The 17,729-nt window shown below is 33.7% G+C and overlaps 1 protein-coding gene across 3 annotated transcripts in view; it reads right to left on the bottom strand.

Annotated features, from left to right (window-relative positions):
• GRIK2 (glutamate ionotropic receptor kainate type subunit 2) overlaps positions 1-17,729 on the bottom strand; it is a 694,446-nt gene that overhangs the window by 44,775 nt on the left and 631,942 nt on the right. The window lies entirely within an intron of this gene.

The raw sequence follows: 17,729 nt of genomic DNA on the forward strand, positions 1-17,729 counted from the left end.
CGTACTTCTTAATGACTAGGTAGTATATTGTGTATTTCCTCTTTACATTTATTTATCTGTTCAGTTTCTATCTCTACCTGCTAGAATAAAAACTCCATTAATGCAAGGATTTTTTTCTATCCTTATAGCTGTTGTACCTGGAACAGTGTCTAGTATATCATAGATATCAATGGATACTTATTAAATAAATTTTAAAAATGAATAAATGAATGACTAGATGCATACAATGAAATTATTCCTATCGTGCTGGACTTTAGAACACAGGCATATTACTTTCAGCTGTAAAATTACCAAGCTAAATGATCTGTGGTAAGTTTATCTCTCTAGAAGTCAATTTGTTCAATTGTGGAATAAATGGATTAGGCTATATAAATTCCAAGATATTTTTCAGTGGAGATGGTCTATATATCCGTTAATATTTATTTATTTTTGCTCTTTTTATGTTGTATTTTTATTTATAAATAACATATATATGTATATATCATGGCACATGTGATAATTTAATACAGTCCTATAATTTGTAATGATCAAATCAGTTTAAGAATAACTAGACATGTACTTCTTTTTCTCATACTCTGTTCATGGCTTCATTCAATAAGAAAATATATATATATATATATATATACACCTGACCCACCTTTAAAGCAAAACAGAAAGATAGCCACATTATTGCTCTACATAAATAATTTTAAATTCTATTTAATTTTAAGTACAGCTTTAATACATTAATGAAAAATGTATTTCACACTCCACATATATCAAGAATGGAAAATATGTCCTTCTTGTTTCTTTCCTACTTCTAAATCACACATTCCACACACCTCTTGAAAGCAAGAAAAGGTACAAAACCTTGTTCTTTTAAGGTTTGTCCCATTCAATATTACTACCTGATTTATTTTACTACAGTCTTCTATTCATTTCCTGGATACAGATGTCTGCTTCTCCTCAGTGATGAACTAGTAAATGTTTAAGAAAGGAAGACTTGCCCTGATTTGTAGTGTTTGCTGATTTTTATTTGCTTTATTTTTACTTGTGGTACTTGCTGATTTTATATTCACTTTTAATGATTTCAAGTTATAGGTATTATGTCAGTCAAATCCTAAAATTTCTGTAAATTTATTTCCTGAAAGTCAGTATAAGTCATTTTCAGCATACCGCTGTTTCTCCTTCACCAGCTTGAAACTGGTAAGTCACTCAGAGTCCTTCACATAGAGTCCCCTTCACACAGGACTCAGAGTGATTTGTCAGTCTTTCAAAATCATTACTAAGACTTTTCTTAGTGCTTCAGCCAATCGTGGTCACATAACGCTATTTTCAACACCTGGATTTATTTTACTTTCAAAATGAATTACTCAACTTTCCTGCTCTATGATATTAGACTCTTTTTTCTCCCCATTTTGTTTATTCAGTTTCTTTACTGGTAATATTTTCCAATTCCACTGAAGCCTCATGCCCACTAAAGACCTACTGTCTTACTATTCATTAGATGTTTCTACTTTTTTATATTATACCATGTTCAGATGATTTTTCCATGATATATAATCTCAATATTACTTTTGCCAATATCTTAAACTCACTAAACTCTCTCTTTCCTTTGAACTGTTTAACCCAACCCAGTCCTAGAGTCAACTATCAATGTCTTCTGAATCTGAAGCAGCAAAGCAGTGCTGGAAAAAGTGGTACTAATAAGAGTGAAACTGAAGTACATGTTCAAATCTGCCCAGAAACCTTAGTATCTCTTTCAACTTATTATTTACAACGTCAATTTCAAATTGCTCCTTTCCTACACTCAAAACTTTCTGTGGACTCAACTCAATTTTAGTAGTTGACCTGGGTTTTACTTTACAGAGAAAAATAAAACCATTTATGGAAACACTCAAAAATCAATCCAAAACCTTCTTATGTCAAAGACCGTCTGTCAAAATCTCTCCTCTTCTCTTTCTGTTTGTTACCCTACAAGCCACAGCAAATCCTTCATTTTCTGCTTTAAATTCCATCACATTCTTACATTATTTACAGGAATCTTATATAATTATTTTTTTTTTTTTACCACTCTCTTTTTACCGACAACATTTAAACATGTTCAAGTCTTTTAGGTCTTATTTTCTTTCCTCTAGTTAGCATACTTTCCACAGTAGTTATACTTTCTCTCTTTCCTTTCATAACAGAATTAATCAAAGAATTTTCTTCATGATTTCATTTCCTTATTTTCTAATTAGTCCACTAGATTCCTTAGTGAAATAAATCTGAGAAAATATACCAATGATCACCATACATTTTAAATTTAAATTAATTTTTTTGGACACAGGTTACTTGGCCACTCTCTAGCATGCCATTCTCTTAACCACTTCTGCATTCTTGCAACACTTTAACAACTACTCTCATCTCCACCACTGTCCCTTTCAATCTGTTCACTACACTGAGCCAGCATGGTTTTCCTAAATCTCAGTCTTGATCATATCAACTCTTCCTTCATTAACTCACTTATAAAGCTCCATGTTACTCTTAAGGCAGAAAACATGGCTCTCTATTATGCTACAGATTAAAAAAGAAAATAATGACTGATGACAAAGCTCTAGCAGGCATAGCTAGTTGTCTACCCATTTGCTCAATAAATATTTGAAGAAATGAATGAAGTGATCAGATCAAGTGATGAAGGTACAATGGCAATGCAACACTAGATTATAAAAAATATAATATTGAAGATGTATCTTCAGAAAAAAATCAATAATGCATCTTTCTTGACAGTATGAACTATGCATAAAGTTAGTATAGAATAGCTGAAGGAAACATTCAAATCAATCATGAAAATTGGTCTGATTTCTTTTGCATTAAGGTAAGTCTGTTTGTTTGTTTGTTTTTAGAGACATGCTTTCACTGTGCCACACAGGCTGGAATGCAGTGGCACAATCATGGCTTACTCACATTTGGATTACCAAAATGTAAGGTACAATAGTATGCAAAAGTAACTAGTAAACCAGGCTCTCAAAGTGTAGTCACAGAAAATGTATGTGTGTACCTGTGTGTGTATATTTATATTTAATTAGCCAATTTTATCAAATTTTAGAATAAGAAATTCTAAATTTCTTAGAGTGGTTAAAAGAATGGCATGCTGGAGAGTGGCCAAGTAACCTATGTCCAAAAAAATTAATTTAAATTTAAAATGTATGGTGATCATTGGTATATTTTCTCAGATTTATTTCACTAAGGAATCTAGTGGACTAATTAGCCAATTTTATCAAATTTTAGAATAAGAAAAACAGTTAGAAATTAGTCATGGTTTTAATTCATTAACAACTATGTATGGAGTTTCTTTTCTCATGATTTATGGACTCTGTTTTGAAACATTACCCAGTTATATATACATAAGTTATTTGTTAAATTTTTATATATAAAATATATTTGTGTGTGGGAGGGGTTATATAGACAGACTCATTTAAAAAGAAAAGAAAAAGAATGAATTTTAGGAAGCAAGAGAAGTATGCTTGATAGAGCCAGTGAAGTTTAAAAATAATATAAATTATTTATATTAATATGTAAATCTACCCTTCTAAAAATCAAGAAAATGTTGGTATATTTATATCCATAGTTTTTTTTTTTTGTTGTTGTTTGTTTGTTTGTTTGCAAATGTATTAGCATCCTGGCCACACTATGTTTGAAACAAGTGAAGAAAGGTCTATGCTACTATTTAAGAAAAAACTGACTCCCGCTCACAAAACCAACTTTTTAAAATTCAAAATTCATTCCAGGTTGGGTGAAGTTTCAAGGACACTTTAAATAAATTATAATTATAATTCAACCTTCTTAATACATAAGCAGGGGAGCTCAGCTGTGACTAAAAATGTATGAGAATTAGATATGGATGAATTTAAATTTAGTTAAATAAAAGAAACATCACCTGAAAATACGGGGCAAAGTGAAAATTGAATATAATATAGGAGCCTGAAAAAATACTAATAAGCCTCTGAAAGAACAAACAGTAAAACTCTAGGACATCACCTCTATTATTATTGATGGATTTTAATATTTTACTTTAAATACTAACTAACAAACTACTAACTGAAAGCTATTAAATAGCATTAGTGAAAACAGTATTAAATATAAAAATTATCTGAACTAAAACTAAAGTTCAGTCAACATAATGTAGATGGATTATTTATTTGTAATATATTTACATAATTATTCATCTTGTAAAGAGTATTATTTTAACCGTCCACTATCAGATAAACTAAAAATAAAGGAACTAGTTTACCCTCAGTTTTCCGTGAAATAAAAATTCAGTACTCACATTTATTTCATTTCCTTATAAGGATTTTATAAAAACAAAGGTTTATTTACTCTGAAACTTAATAACTGGGGAATCAATGCCAGTAATAACAACATCTTAGACTGTAATACAATAGAATTTGAATTTTTACTTTAATTGTTTGTCTTTATCATTCAGATTTTCTATCCTTCCTGAGAAAACAAACACAAAATGTGAAATCTTTCATAAAAAGTATTATTATTTTCATTAGAATGTTTCTTACTACCTTTACTTCTCATATGAGTTTTATGACCATGTCTAGGAAGTACATAGTTTTCTATAGAATGAAAATTTAAAACAACTTCTTTTTACATGAATATTCTCAAATATATACATATAAATTGCTCTTCCATTTTCAAAATAGTCATTTTATTTTAAATTTGCTTGAATGTTTCAAGTTCCTCTTTTGAAATTACCTTCAGATGTTATACTGTTCCTTCGGAATATCCTCATTGATAACAATTCTAATATTAAGATAGTTTTTCTTTTTGAAAAAGTCACAGTATTTTAAGTAAAATAATGCATAAATTATATACTATTTTTGTTATTGTTCTAAAAGCAGGAATAGCTATTGACAAATATTTTCTGATCAAACTTTTCCAAGGCTTTTGAACCTTCACCTATGCACATCTATGATCTTCTTTATAAAATCCAGTTTTAGCAAAGAACCCTGTTAAGTCAGTTTAGCAAGAAGTTCCCATTCTTAATGTCCAATGACCTAAAATATCTCATTGGGTTCCTCATTCTTCATCATCCCGCAAGGGATGTCTGATCACCTTGGCCTGTCTTCAGCAGAATCTTCTTAGGATGGTTTAGTCAGAATCTTCTTACCCTGATGTTTCCTTTTAGTAATTTTTCACCCACTGAGCCCCAGTCTGCTCCATGGCTATAAATTTCCACTTGCCCATGATATATTCTGAGTTGATCCCAATATTCTGAGTTGATCCCAATATCTCTTCACTACTACAATATCCCATTGCAGTGATCCCTAAAGCTACAGCAAAGTTCCTGAAGAAAGTCTGCCATACAATGTTTTAACATGTATCACAGATTATTTTTTTCTTTAACACTATAAACAAAGCAATTAGTTCTTGTGTCATAAGCAAGGGTGTTCTAAAAACAATTTCAAAATGAAAGGTCTAAGAGTTTTCTGAGCAATCATATCAAAGGCAGGACCCTGAGATGCTTCCTCTATGGAATGTCACTTATTTCCTGTAAGCACTGTACATTATTTCTAGACAATATAGTCATATAGTCTTTTTAACCTAAAGAGGGTTTTTCTTAACTAAACATCGTTATTTATAAAGCAGTAAACAATATTTTTTAAAGTCTTGCATCTATCTGAAATGTTTTTAACAACTGTATGGGTAATATGATGATAAATTAGATATTTCCATTGATGCACAAAGAAATCATGAGCATAATACACTAAATATGAAATAGACAACCATTAGATATTTCATAGAAGGAGATCTAGAAGTAGTTAGATGATTAATTTGAAAAGGGATATATAAAGATTATTTTAAAAGATTAAGAGTAGGTATGTCAAGGATAATTTATTAGAAGAGAGCAGTGCTTTTGCTTTGATTCCCAATACTCCTTTGTCTTGGTTGGTATGTGTGTAAAAATAAAGCTTATGATCCTAAACTGGTTGAAAAGTGATAAACTGAAAAGACTGACACAAATCCCATACATAGGTTGACACAGAGAATGTTTGTACCTCACACAGTTAGGAAAGCTGAAGAGTAAATGCCCACCTATGAAAAATCACTGCTCTCCTTTCTGGAAAGGCAGGGAGGTGTTTGAACACTCAGGATAAAATGTCAGCATCTGAGTAAGAATGTTCGTCTGGGGCGATTGTGATAGTAACTTTTCCCAAAAGAGCAGTTGCATTAGGAAGAGGAAGTGTATTTTACAGTTAGCATAATTTCAGCATTTGCTGAGGTACATGTCACAGCTACTTCACAAGAGCATTTCTGTTGATTCTAAAAAAGCTGCAGATGTCCAGGAATGCTGTCTTCGGTAATGCGGAGTTTCCTGTAACACCATCCATCTAAAAGATATGTCAAGGAGGTATCAAACCAGATATTAAAGACAAGTTTTGAGATGGCAGTTTGACTGACTCTAGCCTTAAATTTCAGCTGATGCATAATTTTGACTTGATAAAAGTAAGATAACTGCTAGCATAACCAATTGACTTGCCAGAGCAAATGCTACTAACAAAAATCTATTTAAATAAAGCCAAGTCAAATTGTATCTATTTTTAAAAGTTTATATAGCCAAGTGAAAACATAGTATAAAACTATTATTTCAAACCCCTTCTCATAAAAAAAATTAAATTTTATTTTAAACAAAATAAAATGCCATTAGAATATCTCATAGAATATTTTGTGTTGCTTACTTTTAGAAAACAAGCTGCATTCTTACTACAATCATTGAACATTAAGATTTCATTGGTCTTTCCTAGCAACACTGCTATTTTTAAAAATACTCTTTCCAGTGCAGCATTTAAGGAGTTCAAAAGTCTTTATTACATCTTACCAAGTGAAAAAGGTGAACAAACTGAAGAGTCAATAATGCTTCTTAGATCTTTTAGAGAAGAGATATCACAGGGCAAACTGCTTCCCCCAACATTAGAGAGCCAGATAGGTGGATATAGAGAACCACAAATTACTGAAGCAGATATCCATGAGCAGAAACCTCAATGGGGACAAGTACCATTGAGGTGGAAAACCCTAAACTGACAATTAATTGAGGAATTGCTGAGTGCCAGAAATGGGGGGAAAACTAAAAGATAAACTCTAGGGGAACCCAGTAATGGTGTAAGACCTGTTTTTAAATACTTCACAGTATATTTACTGTCCTTTTCAACAAGGCCAGTCCTCAGGAGAAATTCTTTCGCCAGAGCCTAAATTGCTGGGGTTATATCAGAGCCTAACTTATTTGGCGAGAAGGAAAATACCCAACTCAAGCTCTCTCTATTCTTCCATGTAGTAGAAGGGAAATACACAATTCTAGTTCCTTCCAGTCATTCTGCCTCACCTGAAACAGAGGAGGGGCCTGTGAGGCACTCGTGAAGATTGTAGACCAGAAGCAGAAGCTCACCAAAAGCCTGAGATCTAATAATAGGACTGGAAAAAGTTACCCTCCCCTTATATCTTCCCACTACATTATTAATAGCCTATTTACTACAGTTACATTTACCCAGTACCTCATGTCTGACTTCCAACAGAAAGTTATAAGGCATACTAGAAGGCAAAAAAACAAGTTTGAAGAGACTGAACAATCATCAGAACCAGAGTCAGATATGGCAGTTAAGTTTGGAATTATCAGGCCAAGAATTCCTAAAATCTATGGTTATTTTTCTACGGCCTTCATGGAAAAAGTAAACAACAAGCAAGAACAGATTGACAATGTAAGCAGAGGGATAGAAATTCTAACAAAGAAATGCTAGAGTCAAAGGCATTATAAAGAAATGAATAATGAGACTTTCATGGTTTTAGTACTAGACTGGACACACCTGAGGAAAGAATCTCTTAACTTGAGAATACAACAATGGGAAATTCTCAAACTGAAAAATATAGAAATATACTGAAAAAAAAATCAGAACAAAATATCTAACAACTGTGGGAAACTATAAAATGTATAATATACACATAATAAGAATAGCAAACGTAGAAGACAGAGAGAAAGGAACAGAAAAAATATATGAGGCAATAATGCCTGGAAATTGTCCTCAAGTTAATGTTGGATATCAAAGTACATATCCAGAAAGTACAGAGAACACAAAGCAGGACAGATAACAAACCAAACCAACAAACCAAAAAAAAAAAAAAAAAAAAGAAAAAGCTACATCTAGGAATATCATATGCAATTGATATGGTTTGGCTTTATGTCCCCACTCAGGTCTCATCTGGAACTGTAATCACAAGATACCAAGGGAGAGACCTGGTGGGGAGGTGTTTGGATCATAAGGACGGTTTCCATCATGCTGTTCTCATGGCAGTGAGTTCTCACAAAATCTGATGGTTTTAAAAGTGTTTGGCAGTTCCCCCTTCACTCTCTCCATCTCCTGCCACCTTGTTTGTGTGGCTGTTTTATTGTCATCAAGTTTTCAGCTGTTTATTATGCCAACTTGTTTGTGTGGTCTAAATATACAAGTGTGTTTTGTAGTGACTGGTAATTATCTTTCCTTTCCATATTTAGTGCTTTTTTCAGGAGCTCTTGTAGTGCAGGCCTAGAGGTAATAAATCCCCTCAGAATTTGCTTGTCTGGAAAGGATCTTATTTTTCTTTTGCTTATGAAGCTTAGTTTAGCTGGATATGGAACTCTTGTTTGGGAGTTCTTTTCTTTAAGAATGTTGAATATGAGGCCCCAATCTCTTCTGGCTTATAGGGTTTCTGCTGAGGTGTCCACTGCTGGTCTAAAGGGCTTCCCTTTGTAGGTGACCTGTTCTTTCTCTCTAGCTGCTTTTAACATTTTTTTTTTTTTTTCATTTTGACCTTGGAGAATCTGATGATTATGTGTCTTGAGTATAATCTTCTTGTGAAATATTTTGTGGGAGTTCTCTGTACTTCCTGAATTTGATTGTTGGCCTCTTGAGCTAGATTGGGGAAGTTCTCATGGATCATATCTATAAATATATTTTCCAAGTTGCTTTTATTCTCCCCGTCTTTTAGGGACACCAATGAGTTGTCAAATCAATCTCTTTATCTAACCCCATATTTCTTGGAAGTTTTGTTTGGCCCTTTTCATTCTTTTTTTATGATTCTTTTCTGACTCTCCTATTTCAGAAAAACAGTCTTCAAACTGAGATTCTTTCCTCAGCATGCTCTATTTTGCTGTTAATACTTGCAAATGCAATATAAAATTCTTATAGTGTGTTTTTCAGCTTTATCAGATTGGTTATGTTCTTCTTCTATACTGGCTATTTTATCTGTCAGCATCTGTAATGTTTTATTGACTTTGCTTCTTTATACTGGGTTTCAATGTTCTCTTGAACCTTTGTGATCTTCATTCCTATTCATTCTCTGAATTATATTTCTGTCATTTTAGCAATCTGAGCCCAGTTACGAATCCTTGTTAGACTACTAGTGCAGTTATTTGGAGAAAACACACTCTAGTTTTTTGAGTTGTCAGAGTTCTTGTGCTGGTTCTTTCTCATCTTTGTGGGCTGATGTTCCTTCAGTAGTTAAAGTTGCTGTCCTTTGGATTTTTTTTCTTTTATCCTATTTGATGACCTTGGGGGTTTGATTGTGATATAAGGTGAGTTCAGTCAACTGGCTTCATTACTGGAAGATTTAAGGGTGCCAAGGCTCAGGTCAGGACTCCTGGACTGGATTTTCTGAATCTGGTTGGAGAGCCATTGATATTAGGTCATAGCTTTGATTTCTGGTTCCTCAAGTTTAGGGACCTGCTGTGCCAGAGGCGCTGAGGTGCTCCTGGACCACTGATCACAATACTCTGGAGGGTGGTACCAGCCAAAGCACTTCACAGGGCAGTGGCAGTGGGATCTGTACTCATTTGCATGCACCAGAAGTAGTGGCAGCAGCAGCATGGTGGAGTTCATGCTTTTAGCTGCTGTAGAGTGCTAGTGGGTGCCAGGGTGCTGGCCTCTGTGCAGGTGTTGGACACAGCAACAGTGGCAGTATGATTTGGGGGGCAAGGGCCATGCTAGCAACTGTTTGTGCATCTGTACCAGTAGTGGTGTTAGCAGTAGGGCAGGGCTCTGGTGTAGGATTGTGTGTGTCTACACATATCAATACTAACCTTGAATGTAAATGGGATAAATGCCTTTAGTTTAAAGGCACAGAGCGGCAAGTGGATAAAGAAGTAAAATCCAATGGTATGCTGTCTTCAAGAAACCCATCTCACATGCAATGACAGTAATTGGCTCAAACTAAAGGGATGGAGAAAAATCTACCAAGCAAGAGAAACAAATAAAAATGCAGGGGTTACAACTATAATTTCAAACAAAACAAACATTAAATCCACAAAGATAAAAAAAAGAAGGGTATTAAATAATAGTAAAGGGTTCAATTCAACAAGAAGAACTAACTATAATAAATATATATGCACCATGATAGAAGCACCTAGATTCCTAAATCAAGTTTTTGGAGACATTCAAAGAGACTTAGATTCCCACACAATAATAGTGGGAAACTTCAACACCTCACTGATAGCATTAGACAGATCATTGAGTCAGAAAATTAACAAAGATATTCAGGACTTGAAAGATATTCAGCAGTTGACCAAATGGAGCAGATAGACATCTATAGAACTCTCCACCCCGAAACAACAGAATATATATTCTTTTCTTCTACACTTGTCATATACTCTAAAATCAACTACACGATTCCTCAGCAAATGCAAAAGAACCTCCCTGTCATACCAACCAGTCTCCTGGACCACAGCATAATAAAATAGAATTCAAAACTAAGAAAATAGCTCAAAACCATACAATTAGATGGCAATGAAACAACATGCTCCTGACTGACTTTGAGGTAAATAATGAAACTAAGGCAGAAATCAAGAAGTTCTTTGAAATGAATGAGAACAAAGATATAACATGCCAGAATTTCTAGGACACAGAATTTCTGGGACATATTTATAGCACTAAATGCCCACATCAAAATGTTAGAAAGAACTCAATTTAAAAACCTAACATCACAATTAAAAGAACTAGAGAAGCAAGAGCAAACCAAGCCCAAAGCTAGGAAAAGACAACAAATAACCCAAATCAGACCTACACTGAAGGAGACTGAGACATGAAAAACTATTCAAAAGATCAATGAAGGCAGGTGTGGGTTTTAAAAATAATAATAATAAATAGACCACTAGCTAGACTAATAAAGAAGAAGAGATGATCCAAATAACAATGAGAAATAAGAGAATATTACAGGAATACAATGAATTATAGGAATACAATATTTAAAAAAATTAATAAATAGACCCTAGCTAGACTAATAAAGAAGAAGAAGAGATGATCCAAATAACAATGAGAAATAATGAAGAGACCCCACAGGAATACAAATAACCATCAAGGACTATTATGAACACCACTTTGCACACACATATAAAAATCTGGAAGAAATTGATAAATTAATGGATAAATTACTGGACACACACAGCCTCCAAAAACCAAACCAGGAAGAAATTAATTCCCTGAAAAGAACAATAATGAACTCCAAAATTTAATCAGTAATACGTAGCCTATCAACCAAAAAACAAGCCCAGGACCAGAGAATCACAACCAAATTCTACTAGATGTACAAAGAAGAGCTGGTGCCATTCCTACTGACACTATTTCAAAAAATTGAGGAGGAAGCACTCCTCCCTACCTTATTCTATGAGGCTGACATCATTCTGATACCAAAATATGGCAGAGGTACAACAAAAAAAGAAAACTTTAGGACGATATCCTTGACGAACACTGATGCAAAACCCTCAACAAAATACTAGCAAACTGAATCGAGCAGCACATCAAAAACTATTCCACCACAATCAAGTAGGCATTTTCCCTGGGATTCAAGGTTGGTTCAGCATACACAAATCAATTTAATGTGATTCATCATATAAAAATAACTAAAGACAAAACCACATGATTATCTAAATAGATGCAGAAAAGGCTTCAATAAAATATTCAACATCTTTTCATGTTAAAAACACTCAACAAATCACATATTGAAGGAACATACCTCAAAATAATAAGAGCTATCTGACAAACCCACAGCCAACATCATACCAAATAGGCAAAAGCTGGAAGCATTCCCCTTGAAAACTGGCTCAAGGCAAGGACACCCTCTCTTACCACTCCTATTCAAAATAGCATTGAAAGTCGTGACCAGAGCAATGCAGCAAGAGAAAAAAATAAATGACACCAAAGTAGGAAGAGAAAGATTAAAAGTATCCCTGGTTGCAGATGACATGATTCTATATCTAGAAAGCTCTGCATTCTCAGCCCAAAAGCTCAATAAGTTGGTAAACAACTTCAGTAAGGTTTCAGGTACAAAAACAACATATGAAAATAACTAACATTCCTATACACAAGCAACAGCCAAGGTAAGAGCCAAATTAGGAACACAATCCCATTCACAACTGCCACAAAAGGAATAAAATATTTAGGAATACAGCAAATCAAGAAGGTAAAAGATCTTTACAATGAGAATTTCAAAACACTCCTCAAAGAAATCAAAGATGACACAAAGAAAGAGAGAAACGTTCTATACTCATAGATAGGAAAAATCAATATCCTTAAAGTGTCCATAAGGCCTAAAGCAATTTACAGATTCCTGCTATTCTGTTCAAGCTACCAATAATATTCCTCACAGAACTAGAAAAAAAACAAAATTTAAAATTCACATGGAACCAAAAAAGAGCTTAAATAGTCAAGGCACTCTTAAGCAAAATGAACAAAGCTAGAGGCATTACATTACTGACCTCAAACTATACTATAAGGCTACAGTAACCAAAACAGGATGGTACTGGTACACAGACACATAGACCAATGGAACAGAATAGAGAATCCAGAAATAAGGTCACATACCAACAACCCCCTCTTGGAGCCAATAAACAATTAGAACAAGGTTTTAGGATTCAAAGTTAATATACAAATGATAGTTACTTTCCTATATACTAGCAAATGTAATTTGAAAAAAGAAAACCATTATTATTTGCATTAGCACCCTCCAAAATGAAATATTTCAGTATAAATCTCTTAAAATATGCACAAGGTCTATATGAGAAACATTATAATACTCTGATGAATGATTTCAAAAAAGAACCAAATAAATGGAGAAATATTCATGTTCACAGATAGCAAGACTCAATATTGTCAAGGTGTCAGTTTTGTTCAACTTTATCTATAAAGTCAACACAATTCTAATCAAAATCTTAACAAATTATTATATGCATTTTGGTAAACTGAGCCTAAAGTTTACATGGAGAGGCCAAAGGCCCAGAGTACTCAATTCAAAACAAAAAAGGGAAGGACAAAGTAAGAGGGCTGACACTACCCAATGTCAAGACTGACTGTAAAGTTACTGTAATCAACATAGTGTGATATTGGTGAAAAAATAGATGAGCTGATCAATAGAACAAAATAAATATACCAGAAGTATCCCAACATAAATATAGTCACCTAATCTTTGACAGAGGAACAAAGTCAATACAATGGAGCAAATAGTGCTAGAAAAACTTTAAAAAAGAAAAATTAATCTAGACACAGACCTTACATATTTCACAAAAAATAATACAAAATGGATCATAGAGTGAAATATAAAATACTAACCTCGCAAAATATGGAATATAGCAATGAAGAAAATCTAGGTAACTTTGGGGATGGGAATGACTTTTTAGATATAACACCAAAAGCATTATCTATAAAAGAAATAACTCATAAGCTGGACTTTGTTAAAATTTAAAACCCTGCTCTGCAAAAGACAATGTTAAAAGAATGAGAAGTCATGACAGACCAGGAAAAAAATACTTGAAAAAAATCCTTTCAATTAAGGACTATTATCCAAAATATTCAGAGAACTTTTGAAATTTATAAACAACCCATTTTTAAAAATGGGAAAGAGATCAAAATAGACACCTTACCAAGGAAGAGCTATAGATAGAAAGCCTATAATTTTTTTTTCAGCATCATGTATCATTAAGGAATTGCAAACTAAAGCAACATTAAGATTACACCACACACCCATTAAAATGGCTAATATCCAGAACACTGACAACATCTAACATTAGTAAGAATGTGGAACAACAGGAACTCTTACTCATTGCTAGTGGGAATGCAAAATGATGCCATTTTGGAAGACACTTTAGCAGACAGCATGACAGTTTCTTATAAAACCAAACTTAATCTTCTCATATAATCCGGCAATCATGTATCTTGATATTCACCCTAATGAATTGAAAACTTATGTTCACTCAAAATCCTATTCATGAATGTTTACAGCCACTTTATTCATAATTGTCAAAATTTAAAAGCCACCAAGATGTTTTTCATGAGGTGGGTGGATAAATAAACTGAGGTCCACCAACTCAATGGAATAAGTACTATTTATTAAAAAGAAATGAACTCTCTACTCAATAAAGAAAACACATGAAAGAAAATAAAACTCATATTACTCAGTGCAAGAAGCCAGTCTTGAAAGACTACTTACTGTATAATTCCAACTGTATGATATTCCGGAAAAAGCAAAACTATAGAGTCATAAAAAGAAAAGTGATTGTTACAGGTTAAGAAGAAGGGAGGGGGCCAGGTGCAGCGGCTCACGCCTGCAGCACTTGGGGAGGCAGAGGGGAGAATCACGAGGTCAGGAGATCGGGACCATCCTGGCTAACACCATGAAGCCTAGTCTCTACTAAAAAATATTAAAAAATTAGCCAGTCATGGTGGCATATGCCTGTAGTCCCAGCTACTGGGGAGGCTGAGGCAGGAGAATCACTTGAACTTGGGAGGCAGAGGTTGCAGTGAGCCTAGATTGCACCATTGCACTTCAGCCTGGGTGACAAAGCGAGACTTTGTCTCAAAAAAAAAAAAAAGGAAAAGGGAAGATAAAAGAAGGAGAAGAAGGAGGAGAAGGAGGAGAAGGAGGAGGAGGAGGAGGAGGAGGAGGAGGAGGAGGAGGAGGAGGAGGAGAAGAAGAAGAAGAAGAAGAAGAAGAAGAAGAAGAAGAAGAAGAAGAAGAAGAAGAAGGAGAAGAAGAAGAAGAAGAGGTGGTGGTGGTGGTGGAGGAGGAGGAGGAGGAAGAAGGGGAGAAAGGGAGGAGGAGGATGGAGGGAAGGAGGGAAGAAGGGAGGGAGGGAAGAATAGGGAGAACACAGGATAAGTGCAGTGAAATTATTTTGCATTACATTATAATGGTAGATAAATATCATTAGACATTTTTCAAAACCCATAAAATACAATATCAAGAGTGAAACAATATAAACTATGGACATTGGGTGATAAATGATGTACCAGTGTTAAGTCCATCAATAGTAACAGGTATAACTATTCTGTTGCAGCATATTGATAGTGGGAGAGATTGTGCATGTGTGTTGACTGGTGGGCATATTGTAACTTTCTCTACTTTCTGTTCAATATTGCTGTGAGCTTTAAAATGCTCTAAAATAAAGTTTATTAATTTATATATGTATATACATACATGTTACTTAAGTTTTCATAAAGCTGTAGTTATATATTTCACTCAAGCGTTAAAAGCACAAATATATGCACATGCCCTGCTTTTGTATTTCACGGTTCCTAAAACCTTTTAAACAAGGTAATACTTATTAATGATTTTTCCCAGAAGACTACATACACTCATTTTACCACTCATCTCACACACAATAATATGATTTCCTACCTAATATAGTACAGTTATTGAGGGTGTCCATGTATCTCATACATAGCAAAATTAGGCAGTTTACACAGTAAGAGTTTGGAAAAATAAAATCAAGGATGGGGAAATAGGTATAGGTAAGAGTAAACTCATTAGTTTAACCAGGAAATTTAGAGTATCAGATATTTTTTGTATATCAAGTTTTAGGGAGTAACTAATACAGAAGTCATTTTCTTACAGCCAAAAGTCTTGTCAGTCTATTACTTCCCTTTACTGCGGCCACTTGGGGAAAAAGAAGTTCTGCCTTTTTAACAGTTTCTGTTGAAGCTATTTCACAGACAGAGAAGTGGAGATGAATGAAGAACCTTAACAGAAGTCATATGAACCTTCACTTTAATAATTCAAGACAAGTAATGTTACAGAATTAAAGAGCTATAGATTCAGGAGATGCAAATAATCTCTTAAATTTAAGCAAGTAGAAGTAGAAACTGAATAAACTTGAAATTTATATAAAAGCCCCACAAGAAATCATTGTAATGATGATAAAGTAGGGCACGATTCAAAATGGAGCAAACAAAAGTAAGTCTGTGATATAGAACCACAAAATGCCAGATCGAAAGGATTCATTAGTTGACAATTATTTTTCATTTTATGTGTTCAGAAAACATAAAGTACATATCTACATAAACCATCTAGTAACCATAATAAAAAAATCTAACAAATACTTAGATCTACATTTTCAAAATAACTGATTGTACTAATTTATTTCAATTAACTTATACCAATAATACTTTTTGATGTTAATTTTAAGTAATTTGATCTAAATCTGTTCTTCTGTTACTTAACAGCAGTAAAAAAATTGTTCTTTAAACTTAATTTATTGTAACTATGGACATGTGTGTATACATATATATTACATATTATTTATTTACAAAATATGTATAACACAGCATTTTGAAGTTTGTTCCTTGAGATTTACATTATAATAGCATGGTTCTCATTATAAGTAGCTGTATAGTAGCTATTATTTTTCAAAGTCCTGAAGCACTCACTTTCAAGGAGAGTCACTGTGATTGACTAGGAGTTTGCTGTGGATTCGTCAGGACTCATAAAATTATTTTGATCAGAAAAATACTGTTAGAAAATATTTTACAGTTGGAAAAGTCAAAAGTGAAGCCTTAAATTATTCACTTAGTATTAGCATCTCATGTTTTAGAGGCAAAATTCCTTCTAGAATTCAAATCTTTAAATTCCCAGAGTTTATTATTAATGATGGGTTACATGAGTCTTCTTTGCTAATTATAATTTGTGCTTACCTCTTGCTGTGTCCATATAAAATGTTTTTTACTTTTCTTTATCATTGAAATACTTTGTTACTTGTTCTCTGTCATCAGGTGACATTGCTTTCAACTTTGCTGAAGCCATTAAAATTGGTTCCATCAAATAGCTTATGCCTATCTTGTAAATTCTCAAAACTACTCCTTTCTGTTTTTACTTCATCTGTTCTGTTGCCTGATCATGTGCTGTTTTGTGTCCTCCAAGTGCCCTTTCCAAAAAGCATGCTTTCTCTTTCTTGTCTTTTTCTATATTTACCTTTCAAGTTGCTCCTTCCTATTTGCACACCGAAGCTTTAAAGTCACAGACCGATGGTTTCCTCACATTCTTTAGCTAGACTTCGTGACATCTGCCCATCTCCTTGGTATAAAACACTTTGCTTTTCTGGTTCCACTTTTCTAATCTACTTTAAAATGTTATGTTTTTGTTGTTGTTGTTGTTGTTTTCCTTTTCCCTTCCTTCTAACTTTTGATTTTCTTAATGTTCTGCCATTGCCTTTTCTTATCAACTTCACCTTGGTAAGGCCATCAGTTTAAAAACTAGAATAATAATGTGTTAATGGAACCCCTTTCCCTTACGTATACGTCAAATGTAGGGAGATTTCTTCCTACATTTAGGAAGGATAGAGATAGTCCCCTAAGAGATAACAAAATGTCCAATAATTTATTTAACATTGCCATCTACTTAATCCCAGCCTGTTAAACTAGACCCAACCCAGAGTGAATTAAACCTCTTCTCCAAGAAAACTTTCTCTTTGC

This window comes from Piliocolobus tephrosceles, chromosome 5, assembly GCF_002776525.5.
Source record: "Piliocolobus tephrosceles isolate RC106 chromosome 5, ASM277652v3, whole genome shotgun sequence".
Lineage (NCBI taxonomy): Eukaryota > Metazoa > Chordata > Mammalia > Primates > Cercopithecidae > Piliocolobus > Piliocolobus tephrosceles.